At 32.6% G+C, this 16,332-nt stretch overlaps 1 protein-coding gene across 3 annotated transcripts in view; it reads right to left on the reverse strand.

Moving 5' to 3' along the window:
- Pde11 (Phosphodiesterase 11) overlaps nucleotides 1-16,332 on the reverse strand; it is a 232,432-nt gene that overhangs the window by 177,941 nt on the left and 38,159 nt on the right. The window contains exon 1 of one of the 3 annotated variants that reach the window (XM_088197804.1): nucleotides 11,450-11,522. The exons of the other annotated variants lie outside the window; for them this stretch is intronic. The gene's annotated coding sequence lies outside the window, so the exon portion shown is untranslated. Of the gene's footprint in view, nucleotides 1-11,449; nucleotides 11,523-16,332 lie in introns of those variants that run through there. 3 annotated transcript variants of the gene reach the window in all.

Below are 16,332 nucleotides of genomic sequence, written 5' to 3' on the forward strand. Positions count from 1 at the left end.
ACATATCGAAGTCATTAAAAAGTAATGTGGAGGCCAACGTGTGTCACATGAACGGGAAAATACTGGAATTTCAATGACGCGGCGAGTCGGAGAGATAACGGTTATCGACCCCTAAAGCGTCAGTGGCAGTTGTCGATTTTAGCTCTTTGACCGTTACTGGTATTTTGTACGCAATTTTGCTCTTTACTTATATATGTTGGGCCCATCTGAGGCTCAACCCTCAACCATTTGTCCCCTTAGAGAGCTTGTGCTCTAAAGTGCTATTGAGTCTTGCTCACGGAGAAGGCAGTTCCCCCAAACCGACGCCCGTAGAGGGAATCTCGTCAGAGTTTACCCTTTAACTGCCACCCCCCCCTCGCCAAAAGACTAACAGTCTCTAAAACTGCGCTACGGAAACTAGGCCTCCAGAGAACATGTGCCACAACACCTACGTTCTTTAAGTTTCTACGTCACTAAAGTACTCCTAGTGACTGTTGCATCACCAGAGAGCCTGCGTCCCTTAATTTTAGCTGCACTTTTTTTATATGTATGTTTTACTATGACACCTAATTACAGTAATCACTTTCATTAATAAATAAATATTTTTTTTAAATGATTTAATTTTTTTATTAAAACTTCAATAATTCACTGTAACATTTATACATTGGATGTAAATAAATAATTATAAATATGTAAATATACATATATATATATTACTACATATAGAAAAGTTTAGATAACATAATTTCACTAGCACCTGCCAGATATTTTATATTTTCACTGGTAAAAATATATCTACTAGTGAAAATTTATTCCGATATGATTTTACTGAAATGATATTTTTTTAAATATTTTCAGGATAGATTCGAGACTGTTTTTTCTAGATTTTCTTTCAGGAATAATCGCAATGTATTATTTAATTATTTTGCTGAATTAAATCCAGTTGTCAAATTATTGACAATACAATCTATAAAAACATTAAATTTATATAATTCAGCTGGTGCTGTTGTTGAATTTTTGATATTTGTTTGCTTTCAAATACCTAAATTTACTGCTACTAATTCACATTCGTTGAATATTTCCTCTCTTGTTTAATATTTTTAAACGTTTAAAAAGCAATCGTGTCAACAATAATTTGTAAACAAATTTAATCACAAACGGAGCCGCGTCAAAAACTACAATCTGTCCCTTTGAAAATAATCTTTATTGTGAAAGTACTACCTAGAAAGTAGGCGATTTTGAAGGCAATGTTCCGCACCATTAATTTATTGTATGTATAAAAAGAGCCGAAGGAATCTATACCTGGACTATATCAGTATATATAATATACTAAATTTTAGTTCAGATTCATTATTTGAGGTCAGTTTTAACTTTTTTTATAAATATATTCTTGCTATGATTTTTTCCAGAGTCGGGCCCCTCAAGGAGAACGGGTCTCAGAAATTTGTCGCCTCTCGGCAGGCCTGTTTTTGTAATAATCACTAATTAATATTCCCCAGAAACAATAAAAACATCATATGGGATTCGAATATAGTACTTTAAGGTCGACAGTCAGCGACTTATACAACTCGATTATCATGCTGGTTAACTAATAGTTTCATAAAATTATATGAAACTCAATTTGACAGTTGCAAATCATTAATTTTCTGTTCAAACCCTAACGAATTAACCGAACGCAACTTGACCTAATGAAAGTTCAAAAACTATGTTAGTTTTAAAACTTTCATTAGGTAAAGTTGGGTTCAGTTAATTTGTCAGAGTTTAAACAGCAAATAGACGGTTGGAAACTGTTACAGTGAATGTGAATTTTTTAGTGAAAATGTATCGAATAATTCATTTAAATTGTGCAAATGCTTCGGTACACATACGTTTGGAACATTTTAGCCTTAAAAGCTTTATTAACACGTTTGCTAGAGCATTTAGATAATTTCACTAGCAGCTGTAAGATAAAATATATTCCGATATGATTTCACTGAAATTCTAAAAAAATCCATAACAATTGGATTAGATATATATATATATAAAAATAAAAGCATTCAAATCTAATTTGAAAATTGTCATACAGTGTTGTTAAACGTTACGCCATATATTGATGCAAATTCCTTTTGGGAATGCACTCGACCGCAATTGCAACATTGTAATAAGACAAATGTAATATGACTATCGCAAGGGAACGAGAATATACAAAGCGATCTTTCAATCAGTAGTCGTTAAGATTTATCTATGTCACAGTTTAACATCGTAAGTTGTTAAAATATAAAAAGTTATCTCATAAAGTATGCGGAAAACTACTCATATAAAAATAGTTTTACTATTTTTATAAATAAAAACTTGTGTTATATGATAAAAAAAGTTACATTCCGAGAGCACTCTAAAGATTAATTCAAAGAGAAAATCGGATTAGGTTCAAAGATCTTAGCCGAGGAATGAGGAAATTCCGAAACACGCCCCCGGGACTGTAGACGACGAGACGGTTTCCATATTCGAAAAAGAAACCAAAGGAGCGTGAACGTTCGGCGGAAGTTAAGGGAGGAAATGCAGTCTCGGCTCTTTGAAGAAAGCTGGAAAGGGCGGAAAGCTTTGGGGGTGAAAGACGTGGAAATTGTGGTTGAAACGCGCCGTAAAGACGTATATAACTTTTGAGAAATTCAGCGGAGAAAGTGAGGAAAAATGCATCGATATGACTGCGATCTGTGCATACGACGTTCGGGTGTCGTAAAACTATACATGAAAGCTATTCAAAGCGCTTTGAAGATATTTTACATTCGCTTTATATGTAGATTAAATACGATGCATAAAATAAATATGAAAATCTCTCTTATTTTGTGTTTTTCGCAATAAATAGCGTTTTAAAACAACGAGATAAATGATGCAGATTTAATATAATGCTATGGAAAGGTTTATTAATGACTTTGATCAACGAATCGAACATCAAACAATAATGTATCGTATTAGCGAGGCGTTAAGGTGTTAAAACGTGCCTATAAAAGCCGCTCGTATGCGCCACGATTTTGTATTAAATAAAACGTATTTTATATACATAAACATTCACGTGATATATAAATATTTATCCATTATAGCGACGAGAATATTGAACACGGTGTAGTTTATATATTTATAATGAATATAATAACATCTGTGATTAAATAATATGATACACCACTCATCAGAGGATTATATATTACGTTAATCTCATTTCTGATCGCTATCTCTAGCTAATAGTATAAAATACAATTTAAAGATATGTGAGTAAGGTCAGCAATAAACAACTGTACTGCAAAACTTCATAAGTCACTAACCTCTTGTGACTTCAGAAGGCTGTGGCAAAATACATTGATTCTAATTACCGACATGAAAAAAGCATTTACAATATCATGGCAATTTCGGTTTTTCGAACGGTCTTGTTAGCTTTTTCGAGTTACGTAAATAAACACTGTCAGTGTGTAAGCAATGATGAGTATTTCGCTCATTTTAGAGTACCACAAGATCATTTACTCTTTTTTATCTTTATTAACAACATACATGGGTAATTAACAACACGAAATATTTATTATGTGCTGATGACCCGAAAGTGTTTCAGAGTATTCGCACAAATTCACATTCATTTTCTTTACAGAGAGAGTTACTGTAAAGATAGTCTATTAAAAAGCATCGCCAAATGTCACATTGGCAAATTTTCTAGATATCAATATAATAGTAATTATAAGCAAATTAATTCAAAATAAAATACATATTTATTTAATATATAAAAAAAATGTATCTATAAAATTTATAAAATCAAATATATAAATATCAAATAGCTGATATTATATATTACTATATAACTATCTTATTTATTGTTATTACAATTATGAATAAATTTAATATTACATATTGAGATTTAAAAAGATAATCATGTACTTTCTAAAGATACTAGAAAATTAAAAAAAATATCTTCACAATTTGTAATCCTAATAGCTAATACACCCATACCTCGCTATACGGCCGCACTTTATACGGCCTTTCGCTATAACGGCCCTCTTCAATTAAGGCACGTTTTCGGTTTACGGCCTAAAATGTTTCGCTGTAACGGCAAAAAAACTTTTTTTCGATGTCGATTTTAAAAAAAATTTAAAAATAGATTTAATTTGCATAATTTTAAAATGAAAGGTGAAGCAGCTAGCGCCGATGAGGCCGCATCTAAGGAATATCCCAATATTTTAAAGGGAATTATTGAAAGAGGTGGTCATAAACCTGAACAAGTGTTTTACGTAGACAAAACAGGGCTTTATTGGAAGCGAATGCCTGATTGCACGTTCATTTCAAAAACCGAAAAATCTGCGTCTAGTTATAAGGTGTCTAAAGAACGATTAACTTTGCTACTTGGTGCAAATGCCGCGGGTGATTTTAAGCTAAAACCACTTTTAATATATTTGTCCGAAAATCCAAGGCCTCTTAAAGGACTAAATAAAAATCAATTACCCGTCATATAGAGATCCAACAAGAAAGCTTGGATGACTAAAGCTACTTTAGAGGATTGGTTCAAAAATCACTTTCGCACAGAAGTGAAAAAATATTTGCGAGACAATAACTTAAGCAACAAGGCTTTGCTAATTTTTGATAATGCACCACGGCATCCTACTAATTTATCCGAACTATCTGAAGATGTCATGATTGAGTACCTTCCGAAAAATACAACAGCTTTGATCCAACCAATGGATCAGGGTGCAATAGCCACTTTTAAGGCATATTACCTACGCCGAACTTTCCGACAACTTATAAGGGAAACAGATGGTAAATCTTCAATTAAAACATTTTGGAAAAACTATAACATCAAGGATGCTGTCGACAGCATCAGTGAATCATGGAAGGAATTAAAATTAACAGTAATGAACCATGTTTGGAAAAAAATATGGCCAGAATGTGTAAAAAGTACTGATTCCGAAGTTAATTGCCTTCCTGAAATTAGGCAAAACATTTTGGATCTAGCACATGATCTCGGCTTTGAAGGTTTGAACGAACGTGATGTGCTTGATTTACTTGAAGCTGATAGGGAACCCCTTTCATATAAGGAACTCATTCAGTTGCAAGCAGAACCGGCATTTGATGAAGAGACAGAGCCTGTTGTATTCAAACAGCTAACATCAAAAAAATTGTCAAAAGCTTTTTCCTATTTCGAACAAGGAATAAACATCTTCCTTGAAAACGATCCTGACGTCGAACGTAGCGCTAAAGTTTCTCGAGGAATTAACTCAGCCATTAGCTGTTATTAATCACTGAAGAACGAAAGAGACAAAAAGGCAAGACAAACAACGTTGGACAATTTTTTTAAGCCAGGCCCATTCTTACCAACGAAAAATGAGAACGACAGTGATCTGCAGGTTACCATTTCTTCATTGTCTTCAGATTAAAGCCATTTTAAAAAAAATTATGTATGTATTTTTACACATATTTTATGTAACGTGAAGTTGTTTCATTGTTGTTTATCGATTATTGTTGGTTTTTGGAGTCTGTTATTATTTTATGTACAAATGTATGTACTTGTTATGTATGTATTTTTGATTTAAATGAAATAAAAAAATAAAATGCATTTTAAATGATAAACCATGTTACATATTTAACAAATTTGGAACCGATCCCATTGAATTTGTATGAATTTGTATTAGAATAATTGATTCGTTATACGGCTTTTCGCTTAGCGGCCAAGTTTCGTGGAACGTATCTAGGCCGTAAAGCGAGGTATGGGTGTAATAATATTGTCTTTCAATAATTTTTACTCGAATGAACATTTGAGATTATACTTCACTATATTATAATTTACCTAAAATATAAATGTATTTTTGTCTAAAATATTTAATGAAGGAAATACCTTTATTGAACTATAAAGTTTGTCTAAGCGATAAAAAGCTAAAACGAGAGAATTTTTAAAGACGGTGAATTTAGCTTTATGTTTACAAAATGGAAGTATGGATATCCTAATTAAAAAATCGCATGATCTATAACGCTTTTACCTGCGTCTGTATTATACATAGAGGTCAGAAAGTTGTATATGTTTATTTGACGGAAAAGCAATTTCATTCTAGTTCTTTGTAGTAGGAATATCAACATTGGATATTAAATACAAAAAACCAGTTGATCTGTTTATAGGTATGAAATTATACGTTCAAGGTTATTTGCTTCTTAAATATTACTTTATTTTAAGTACAACATGAATTGAAGTGTTATTAATTCAATATGGAATTGCAACTTTTAAAAAAGAGGTGTATCGTTAAAAACGGTAGATATACCGAGGAAGTGCATACATTATATATTTGTTTTCATTATTCGAAATGAAAATTCTTGGGCCAACTTCAATCGATTTTATTCCATCAAGTGGTTCAATCCCGGAAACTACCGAAAGGTCACGTTAGATAAAATAAATATGTGACTATTTCTATTTAAAGAAGATCAATCACTTGACATCGTTTGAAGGTTTGCCATTTAAAGTTTTTACTACATAAAACAATTAGATAGCAGCTCAGTTAGTTGAAGGATTAAATTTGTTTTATCATCTGCAATTTTAATAATAAACCGCGTAATAGAATAGAATATAGTAAAAATTAAATAATGTAAGAATAATTAAAAGTATACAAATTGTTTATGACAATTCTTGCACGATATATGAAGATTGCAAACCAAAATCAGATCAATATTGAATAACGAAACATGCATAAGTGAACAGCATGATAGACCAGACTAATACCAGAAAAATCTAGGTTTGAAATTCGAATCCTATATGAACATTTGCGCTTATTAAATTTCTTAAGATTAAATTTCTGAATATTATATAATTATAATTCCGATCGATTATCATGAAAGTATCTCTGACTTACTAATGAAATAAAATACTGGAAATGTTATCATCGTGTCATTTAAAATTGCTTCAGAGAATATAAAATGTATTTGGCATGACATAAATGCTTTTGGAATGCAATGTTAAAACCATTTTGAGCATGACATGCCTTTGGACTTTGTAAGGTTAAAGGAGTCAGCAGAACAATTTGAAGATAAAAATATGAAGCAGGATTTGGCCTGTATTACAGATAATATGCAGCACTTATATTAAGGGACAAAATATAGTAAATTACAATTATGTGGGACTACGTTAAAGGAGTCAGGTTAAAACTTATAATGTCGAAAGATTAACTACAAAATTCTAATATAATAAGATTTTCTACATGCGAAAAATATCAAGAATTATATTACAGTTTCGATTGTAGCAAATATGTTTTGAATATTCAGGAACTTTTATTTAAATTTCAAGCTCGATTTAATGGAATCAACAATCTTAAAATCAATTTAGGGACCCCTTTTCGTACATGAGTTTGACACCACTGGTGTTGGGTATAGCATTAACCTCCTCAAACCTGAGATTTTATTTTTCGTACAAAAAGTATATTTGTTAAATTATTTTATTAAGTACATACATTAAAGGAGTATGAAAAATTTTGAAATAATACGGTGTACACTGTGATATATAATACAAGAGGTCCCCAAAAAAAAGCAATAAATGATTGTACATTGCAATGTGCACTGGGTCTGAGAAGGTTAAGAAGATAAAACAAAAATAAATTAGTTTATAGTATACCATTTAGAAACAAATGTCCCTTAAATATAAAGTAAAGTTTACTAATCATGTATACATAATCTAAATTGCTCTAACGATGGAAAAGTTTCACTTAGCTCATTATCTGATATTTTAAAAACTTTTAATATTATTATTTATTTATTTTAAACTGTGTATTTTAGAAAAAACGATATTAACCTTCATCCGTCCCTCAAATCGACTGTACACTAAAGTCCCTCGGGTCTTTTTCGACCCAGGTAGAAATTTTTGACTTAAAAGAAACAAAATGCAAATTAATTAAATTAATTTTATTAGTAACGGTAATGTTGACTGTTTACGAATAATAAAGAGCGATTTATGGGTTAATTATTTATTTATTACATTTATTACATACATTATAGGAAAGTGCCTTACAAATAAATCTTTTACAATATTTACATTCTAATGCATGTTTATTGTCCGATTTTGGGCAAATGTGACATCTACCTTTTTTTTAACACGTATCCTTGCTGTTGGTACTTCTAAAGGAGATGTAGTTGTGCATTTTTGTTCTAATATAAATTGTTGTCTTTTATCAATAATTTGCCCACGGTTTCAATGAAAATTCTCCTTTGATAATTTTTTTTTATATTCCAATCTGGATAAACTCATGTAAATATAATAAATGCATTTGATATAGATATATCTAATATATTGGCAAAAAAAGTAATTGGTCATCTATTTGTTTTTCTTCGAGTACTGTAATTGGCTATTTTTGCCTAAGGTATCAACTCCTCCTTTCGTTGCATTATAATCTAATATAATGTTTGGTTTATTTTCAGAACCACCTGACAATTCCTTCGTTATGTGAAGAGTGCTCTGAAGAACAACATATTTCTTTTTTTTAGGAATGTATGACACTAAAGATGTATTCTTTGTAAATGCAAATTTTGAAGTAAAAATTGCTTTGCCTTTTACTTCGAGCAATACGGGTGGAATTGACGTTTTATATTTTTGAATAGTGCCAATCATAGTATTTTTTTTATAAGTAACATTTGACCTTGTTCATAAGAAGTGAAAAAGTTGTCAACTGTTACATTTCTCCCATCAAGTTGTTGACACAAATCTAAAACCGCTCGCCTTCCTTGATTCCTTTCAGGTGCTTCACCAGCTACTTTTCCAGTGTATATATCTATATTCCAAACATAACTATTTTTGCTAGCACCCAAAATGTAATCCCATATTTAGCTGGCTTTTTGGCATGTATTGTCGAAACGGAATTGTATGAAATCAATTGCTCATCGATTATTACATTTTCGCCCAGATTATAAAGGTATGGTAGTATTTCAACCCATTTATTCTAAAGTTCTCGAATTGGGGCTAATTTGTCAGTATTTCTTCTAGCAGCTCGTGTACTACGATCATCAAATCGAATGACTCGATATAATTTTGAATCGTTTTAGTGACATAGTAGCCCTGAATATATGTCGACCCTTTGTTTCGTGCCATAAATTTTCCAAATCCTCATTATTCAATTTATATATACCAGCTAACAACAAAAGTCCAATATATGCATCCAATTTGATAATATCAATATTTTGCAATCCTCTTTATACACGATATCCTTCCAAAATTATATTTTGAATAATAATAGTTTTTATAGAATTTGTAAACAATAATTGAAATGCAGAGTTCTGTTGATATGCGAGAAACAGCATACCTTGTGATTCCAGGGGTAGTTCTAATCATGTTTGATGATGATTGACGGCTATGTTGAAGGCTTTGATCGCCATTTAATACCTTTATCTTTAGAAAGATATGATGTAGATCCAGGAGGTACATCATCTATGTCACTATCAGAAGTTTCAGTCAATTCTTCAATATGATCTGACGTTTCTGAGCAGGTATCATTTCCCGATGAAAATTCAAGTAAATTATCTTCTATTGTAATCACTTCAAAAGAGTATTTCTTAGAAGGTGTTAAACAATAAACATCTGTTTGCGCCGGGAATTCCAATAATTTGACCTTAAATAGACTTGGGTCATTTTCGACCCGAGGGACTTGAGTGTTACTTTTTTTACAAGAGATAATCCAGGTAACATATTTATTTTTTTCTTTTCAAAAATTAGTTTATTATCTCAACAAAATCAAAGTCACGAAATTACAGATATGTAGTATTAATATTTTAAGATATATTTGCAAAACAAAATCGCTTCGGGTCGAAAAAGACCCGAGGGACGGATGAAGGTTAAGTAATGCTGTCTCGCGTCTTACATATATCATCATGAGGAATTGCGGGTATTGTTATTTCGGCTCATTAAAGCGTTCCACATGTGCAGATTTTCCAAAATTCCGTCAACACTCTAAACGTCAAAATCGTATATATCATGGTGCAAATAAGAGCCTAGCTTCAAAAGCCGGCCGGCAAAGCAAAAGCCGAAAGTCCATTATATATGCGAATTAAAATAAATAAATAACGCTCTATGCATATTTATGAGTGATGAATTATGCGAAACTACCATGGCTGTCGATGCGGACAAAGAAGAGAAATCATAAACAATAATATATTTCGCGCATTATCGTTATCGGTGAACAAACGATGTTAGAAACGTGCGAGATTCTAGTTTTTGCCAATGGGACCAGTTTTACCAGTTTGTCCCGATTAGTTTTAGCGAGATCGGACATTATATTGTGATGAAAGAAATGCGCCATTGGTACAGTATGGCAACCCTGGGGAAATTATTCATATTAAGAATTAAATTAGCTTAGAAAGAAATAGTATAAAAAATCACTTTCTTTAAATCTGTGGCGACCACACAAATGGGTCTAGATTTAAAAGGGTAATTGTCTCATTGTTGATGACCGTGACCAAAAACGTTCATTCATGAACAATGAAACAAATATCATGGCACAAGTGGGATTTCTTTTGACCACACAACTCGAGTCGTTAAGAGAATCCCTTTTGCGACAAAACTGTACGAACGCAATCAATCACCACATCGCAAACCCTTTCCGTAGAATTCGAAAGTTTGAACAAGCAAAAAACTCGCTTTCGAAAATGCAACATCCGATTTCTCGAGTTCTACAAAGCGACTGCAGAGATTGGCTAGGATCGATGCGCAATCGCGATTGCCAAGCAAGCGTGCAACCCCTAAAGGATATAAGCCCGGACTCCGATGAGGAGAGGGCAGACGATTGGAGGCACCATACGGAACGGTCGGAGACAGCAGAGAGACGCAGACGAAACACCCAGCCAGAGAGAAAAGAACCATCAGCAGCCATCCGGAGGAGCCAGCTATGCGCCTTCACCGACAGACACCTGACACTCGCCGCACGCAGCCACAAGAACCATAAGAACCATCTACCGGCATCACCACCTGCGCCACCTTCACCTTCATCGCGGGAAAAGTCACGCCGTAATCGTCCATTTGTCACATGTAAATATCACTTAATAAAAAAGTCCATTTAGATTTGCACAAGAGTCTCATTGGCCGCGAGGTCAACCTCCCTTAAGGCTACGCCCCCTAAACATCCATAGTTTGAAGTCAAATTAAATTAGGTAAATTAAAAAAAAAATATTATAAATCTGACCGTCATGACTTCCTGGTAATCCCAGTAAAAATAATTAATGGTGTACACTTTAAATAGATGAGTACCATTCCAGAAGCATCGAAGCATCGACAGAGATTTGAAAGACGAAAAAGCAGCCGCTTCCCTCTTCGAGTCAACCCTACGGCGTCCGAAATCCAGAGTTCAACTATGTTATACATTTGACACGTTAGTTTTGCTTCTATATAATTTTAGGTGGGGACAACATTTAAAGTTCGAATGAAAGTTTTGTTTACAAACAAAATAAGGAAACGCCAAACAAAATAGTTTTCGCTGCCATCGCCAGAGCTACCAACCTTACGCACTGATTCGCTTCGCTGTCGCTACACTTCCGCATATCTTTGCGAGCGAAAATCCGCGAGATGACCGACTGACTGCGACTGTCATCTGGCGCCGGCGCAAAAATGCACCGATCGCGTGCAGAATGACCGAAGCACGTGCTGGCGTCGATCGCGCTGCACCGCCACTCGTACGTTTTTATATAACACACACATGTTATTGCCTTTTTTCCAACGACCGAAAACAATCCGTCGCGATAGCGATAACGGCGCGATAACGACCACAACACATTAAAACAATACGGTTTACCTACATAAATACTAGCGTTGTTGCGGCCGCGGCGATAGCGCCGAGATCATCGCGGCGTTCCGAATTATTATTACTAACAATAAAATCTGGCGGTCGGATTTATTAATTTTTCACGAGAAAAGCTGAGGAGAGAGAGCGCGACGGACGCGTGCGCCTAAACGCGCACCGGCGCGATCTTGGCACGCGCGGGATGTATAAATTTATTTATGAATGTGTATCGGCAAGAGGCAGATGCCGTCACGAACGGGCACAGAAATAGCAATGTAGACGAGAAAATCTCAGCTGCGGTTAACCTTTTTCGGACGGGGGGCCCTTGATGGCGGAGGGCCATCGCCGACGCGACTTCAGCTGCTCGAAATTTAATAAGTGCATGAAATGACTCATTTTAACCGACTGACGCAATTTCGATCGCGTGCGTTTATCGGAACCGATATCAAAGATTGGCAACACTGGGTTTTATATATTTATTAGTTCTATAAATAATGAATGACGTTGGAAAACAGCGATACAGCTTCCCTTTGAACCAGGGGTCGGCTTTTTTTGTAACGTAAATATTTCAGGCTCGGCGAACTAGTAAACAAAATTTATGTAAGTGAATTTTTTTCAAATTTTTAAACGCAATGTATGATTCATTTATTTTTTATAAACATTAAAACTGGTCTTAATCAGGGGCGTCATTTTGAAGGACAGGTGAAGTCATTTGCTCCCACTTGAATTTAATCATAAAAATGTATGTCATTTAATTAAATACTATGAATCTTAATGAAATATTAATATTTAAAAAAAGTTGAAATGACGTTCCTAATTCTAAACTAGAAATTCTCGGGTTATCCTTCGAAGAAAATTAAATAAAAAACAGTCTCCCGAAAATAAGTTTAAAAACATGTCATTTCAGTAAAATCATATCAGAATATATTTTTACAAGTAAAAATATAATTTATCTGGCAGGTGCTAGTAAAATTATATGATTTCAACTTTTGTATATGTAGTAATATTACTTACATACTTATCATTATTTATTTATATCCGATGTTTAAATGTTACAGTGTATGTGTATTTTTTGGTAGTTATATTTTTACTAGAAAAGTTCAAATATATTATAATCAGTAGATATATATTATATCTACTAGCGAAAATATAATTTAACTGATAGGCGCTAATATGCTGCTCTAAAATGTCTATAAAACTCAATTTGACAGTAGCGAAACGTCCATTTGCTGTTCAAACCTAAACCTAACCTAATGAAACTTCTATAACTAATTATAGTTTTAAGTCCAAAATACTAACTAAGCCAACTTATCTCACAGGGTAAAATAAACGGAAAAATAAATGCAGACAGACATTGCATCTCACATATTGCTCCATAGTTTTTCTGCATTTCGATATTACACTATGTTTTAAAAATATGGTAGCTATCCTTACCGATATTACTATGGACTTACTATGAGGGCTGATCAAAGTATATTCAAACCGAATTTTGGTCAATAGGTAAGCGCAAATACAATTATCACTTTTCAGAAGTCAAAAATTCACGTCAAAAGCAATAAAATCGTGTCGTCGCCGTCGCAGTGGGAACGCTGACGGCGCCGACACGATTTTATTGCTTTTGACGTGGACTGGAAATTCACTATATGGCAACACTGAGCAGCAAAGAAAACACGACTAATTATCGAGTAAATATTATGATTTTTTTCATAATTTTTAATACCAAATAAAAATATTTCTTGTGTATTTCTGTGCTTTATTTGAATTAATATTAGTTATTATTTCTATAGCTATATGTGTTGCTGTTACATATTTTATTTCTTCATTTTCTTCGTTTTATATTTTGCTTCCTGTGGCGTTGTCCTGTATTTCAATTTTATTGTGTTTAAAGACTTCCTCAAGATTCTGTATCTTTATCTGCTGTTAAATTATTCATGTAATTACTTATTGAATATTTCTTTAGTTTTTGAATTTTTCGTTTATTGTGCTTTATTATTAAGAATATTTTTAATCTTAGGATATCTGGTTTGATGCTATATTCTTCATACCCTTATTTTTTATTTACCAGTTTTCTGCCTTATCGGTGAGCTTTTTAGCATTGTTCCAAGTCCTTAAAGTATTATTTGGCCGCCTCTGCATGTATATATTATCGTGGTAAATTATTATCTATACAAGAGCACTGACGTGTGTCCTGCTCCTGAGGCTTTCCAAGTGGAATATTTAAACTTTCCAAGTACAGCTAAACAGAATAATCGTATGGATTTGTACAAGTATATTTATTGTTAATCTTCTATTGTCACAAATGGGTAAAAAATCTAAGTAAACCTAATCTGTGATAATCGATGAGAATTATAATTAAATTATAATAACTTATTTTGATGTTCCAAACACGATATAAATTTAAAAACACTAGTGTCCATACAAGATTTGAAACCAGGTCTTTCATGTATCTATATTTCTGTGCTGTTATATTTCATCAAAACAAAGTAACAAGAAATTATTATTTATTCACATTTATGTATTTATAATGTGGGATTATTAAAAAAAGCACCCGACCAGATGAAAATTGTATTTATCGCAAATACGCATTGGCATTAAGAAAAAAATGTCGAAAATATGCGTTAAAAGCGCAATAAACCAAAACGTTAATTTTAAGAAAAAATTGCTGCTAAATGTAAATCTAATAATAGGGATGTTCTTAAGAAAATACAATAATATGTATGATAAATAGCAGCGATGAAGCAGAATATTTAAATTATTCGTGTTAATAAAACCTGTATATGTATGAATGTGTTCGGTGATTATTGCGGATACGAAAATTGCGCACAAAACAACAAAAAAATTAAACATAGATAATCAATACACATATATGTAAAATTAAGAATACGTAAAAATATATATAAAAAATAGTATTTGACAATCAAACAATTACCTATATTTAAAATTTTCGTAGTGTAGATTTTTCGTGTGAGCAATTTTAGTTTTCACAATAATCCGGTCACCATATAAATGTAAAATAATTAATATTTTTTACTAATATATGAGTTTGTACTCATTTTACGTGATTTTTTTAATTTAATTTTATATATTTATTATTTGCGGAATTTAAATCTTGATATACGCAAACTTTTATTTTTTAGAACCTTTTATTTATTTTCGATGCTTTTCACATTATGCCTTGATTTACACAATATTTTATTTAACCTATCTACCGCACAAATTATGAGATATATTTGAATATGACGCATTGGGGAAACCTGTCAAGTTATAATGATTGGTTTTTACAAATAATTTAAAATATTATTTTTTTGCAGTGCTATTATTTTCCATTTTACAAACACTAATGAAAATAATAATAATTTACAAGTTATAATATTTTTAATAGTGTTTTAAATATGAGCTACAAAGCACAAACAAATAGCTAACATATAAAACATACTATATCCCCCTCCCCTTTTTTATAAAATTATTTATAAGATTAAAAAACACATAAAATTATGCACATATGTACATACAAATGTTTGTATGTACAATAAAATAATATTTACAAGTTAAAAAAATATTATTTGATTATAACAATAATCGAATACGCGAAGTCAATTTTTCGACCTGGTAACCCTGCCGACGTGCGTAAAAACTGCGAGAGTTTGATAACATTTGACATTTCAGTGCCGCCTATCTCTTTCGCGTCGGCGTTGATCGACATATTTATTTTATTCTATATCCACATGTTTTCAATGCTCGGGAAGGAACTTTTAAACAAATATTTTTTTGGTTAGTAAATAGCATCCATTTTTTGGTTATACCGCCAATGACAACAAAATCGTCGAATGATGCTTTTGCGCGCAGACTGTCAAAGCCAAACAAGCCAAACTATATTAATTTGACATACGTGCGTAGTTGGCGGGATGGACAGCTTCGGTCCTCTAACGGCCAAGGGTGCATTTAAAAAACTTTTGAAAAGTTTTCGGCGCTCACGAACGCGGTGTGGACTTGCGCGTTTGACGTTTGCGCGCTGAGATTTTCGTACGCGTCGCTCGTTCGGGCGGAGGATTCACGGACGCGAGCTTATTTATTAAAGTTTCGTGAACGCACTGTTTACCGACAGAGGCGTTACCATAAAGTAAAGCCAAACGACCGATATCGTGCCAAAAATCATTATCTCTAAAACTACTTAACAAATCAATCTAAGATAAATAAATAAATAAATTGGGCCTTAAATATTTATCTATAAATATTCTAAATAAATAATATTAATTACAATTCACTTCTTTAAAAAGAGTCAAACACCATGAATTAACAAATTTTATTAATTAGCAATAAACGAACTATTACAACTTACATACATACATATATGTTATACATAATAATTAATTTACCGCGTCATAATAGGTGTATGTTTATAACAATGAAACAAAGGATCATTTGTCTTAATGAAGAACTAATAGCAAAAAAAGTACGTCAAGTCCGATCGATTGTCAAGGTTCTCCTTACCGTTTTTTAATTATAAAGACACATTCGACCATCGGATCATACGGTCATTAAAAAGTATTACTTTGAAGTAAGGTTAGTTGCACGAGCAATCCATAATTGTCCATAATTTCTG

Source organism: Plectrocnemia conspersa, unplaced genomic scaffold (genome assembly GCF_051122295.1).
Source record: "Plectrocnemia conspersa isolate PC_06_02 unplaced genomic scaffold, ASM5112229v1 ptg000011l, whole genome shotgun sequence".
Classification (NCBI taxonomy): domain Eukaryota; kingdom Metazoa; phylum Arthropoda; class Insecta; order Trichoptera; family Polycentropodidae; genus Plectrocnemia; species Plectrocnemia conspersa.